Below are 2,478 nucleotides of genomic sequence, written 5' to 3'. Positions count from 1 at the left end.
ACAGTTTCATGCATGGGGGACGCCCTATAGCATTTTGCAAGTGTAGTCTTGCCTATGTTCAACATAAGTGTGCTAACAGAGTAATTTAGTTCCAGAGTGATCTAAATCTAGAGGTTAGCAGTAAGACTAGTTTGGTTGGACAGTTTCATGGTGTGCTAACAGAGTGATTTAGTTCCGGAGTGATCTAAATCTAGAGGTTAGCAGTAAGACTAGTTTGGTTGGACAGTTTCATGCATGGGGGACGCCCTATAGCATTTTGCAAGCGTAGTCTTGACTATGTTCAACATAAGTGTGCGATTGTGAGCACATTTTAGTTGCTACCATATGAATTTGGAAAATATATTACTTTCCTACATAAGCAATTGTAATATTGCATGATAGGCTATTTTGCTTACAAAGTTCATGTGCGTGTAAACCCTATAAGTCGTATGACCCCTGGGGAATGAGTGGAGCATTTCTAGGATTTAATAAGGTTTTACATGGCAATAGTGAGTAGTATCTCACTCCAGACGAGCCTGGTTATTGTTAGTATCGGATCCGACATATGTAGTGTACATAAAATCGGGCTGAGTTAGGATAGGAGGCTAAGCCGGAGAGCTTAGTGGTAAATCCTACTGTATCTAATGAGTTTTGACTTAACCGGAGTGTTAAGAAGTAAACTCAAAGTCTGGGGCTGTGTTCGGAGGCAGACATATCTTTTGTTAAATCGGAGAATTTCGCAACAGATGAGCTTGGGGTGAACCATGGTACCCAGGAAAAAAGCTCTTCACACTAAAATAGTGCACAATAATTTTAGGGTGATAAAAATCCATCACAGGAATGTTTTACAACTTTCCATAGATGATAGATGAAGACCATGTACTTTACGGAGTTAAAGTACATAAGTGGTGACTTCGGCGCCACATTTTTTGTAAGAAGTCACCAGTAATGTGGTTAGGTCAGCCAAGACTCCACAAGACCTATGCACTAGTTTTTAAGTTGACCTCTATGATAAGGACGTCCAAAAATTCGTGTTGTAATACCAGAAATTGTACTACAATGTGCAATGGAGGGGTCAATTTGTGTAGTCACTTCTTAGCAGCAAGTGACTTAAGCATCTTGTTATAGATGGTTGTGTATGGTACTCCCACTCGGGGGAGGTACGCGATTGGGTACGAAGTTACTCACAGACTAGTATGGAGCTACTAGTGTGATGATAGTGGGTACGTAGTTACTCACTACTAATACATAACTGCTAATAACATTAAGATCCTTGAGTGAAAGATACTCTAGATCAACATTTTAAATTACCGAACCACAATCCATGAGTATCGAGGTACTCATAAATATGTTGACGTTGCTCAAATCGAGGGACCGATTTGTTCGATTATATGGAATAAGCAAGGAAAGTAGAGTAACTTAAAAGTTACACATCACTAGTCCTAGTGAGTTGTCGAGGTCATCCGTAGTTTTGCAAGCCCTGGCATTTAATCCATAGTGATTATGAGTTTGGTGTGAGATATGGTTATGAAGTTCTTACAAAAGTACTCGTTTATTTGCTTGTCATTGGTTATAGCTTGGTAGAGATTGTCACCTGTGATGGGTAGGTAGCTTTGCCGCTATAATGAGGAGGCAGCAAATAATGTTCTCATAGTTATACTTCATACCAACACCAAACAGGGATAGGATGATATTCCTAAGTTCATCATCACGAAGTACTGTGATGTTTGCATTTATATTAAATGTATGATGTAATGAGACATTGGGCTTGTGTAATTACCATCAATTATCTAGCAACCTATGGCTTCGCAGCAAGCTCAGTCATTATCTGTGAATTGATAATGTGGTTATTAGTAGTTTGGAATTTTTCTTGATAGATGGTACAACCCACCCAGATGATTCATAAGTGTGTAACCGCTTATGAAGGGTAATAATATGCAACAATGAAGCACTTTATTACAAGTGTGAAACCACTGATCTGTTGCAAAGCAGTTTATCAATAGTACCACCATATGTGCGTAGACACTATACCACATCTTCATTGCAAGATGTTTAAAAGTTTCTTGGAAGGACTCAAGAATATAACATATGATATTAAACACGGTCTAGATTTGTTCTTGGACCTATGACATTAGCGCGTAGTCCACTTGAGAGTAGAGTTTTTGAGGACAAAAACCTTTCTTGAGGGAAAGGAGGGATATCCTCAAATATCACATAAACTCGAATAGTTGTGTAAGTCCAGACAATACTTGAAGGGATGTGTCTGGTAATAGCAACAAAGAGTTGTAAGTGATTGGATGTAACTCCAGACACCCGTAGTGGTGCAAGAATCTTTATCAAACATCTCCACATACTATATGGTCTACCCGCAGATATAGTATGGCATAAGAGATAGAAAGTTTGATTGTTATATTTGAAGGAAAATTTTCAAAACTTACATTTACTCTGAGTTAGAGTGGAGTTTAACCATCCGTAGATTGATGGTAGTTAGAAACTCAA

Source organism: Cibotium barometz, chromosome 15, assembly GCF_041138505.1.
Source record: "Cibotium barometz isolate CiBa-2024 chromosome 15, ASM4113850v1, whole genome shotgun sequence".
Taxonomy (NCBI): Eukaryota; Viridiplantae; Streptophyta; class Polypodiopsida; order Cyatheales; family Cibotiaceae; genus Cibotium; species Cibotium barometz.
Note: the sequence above shows the minus strand (reverse complement) of the source record.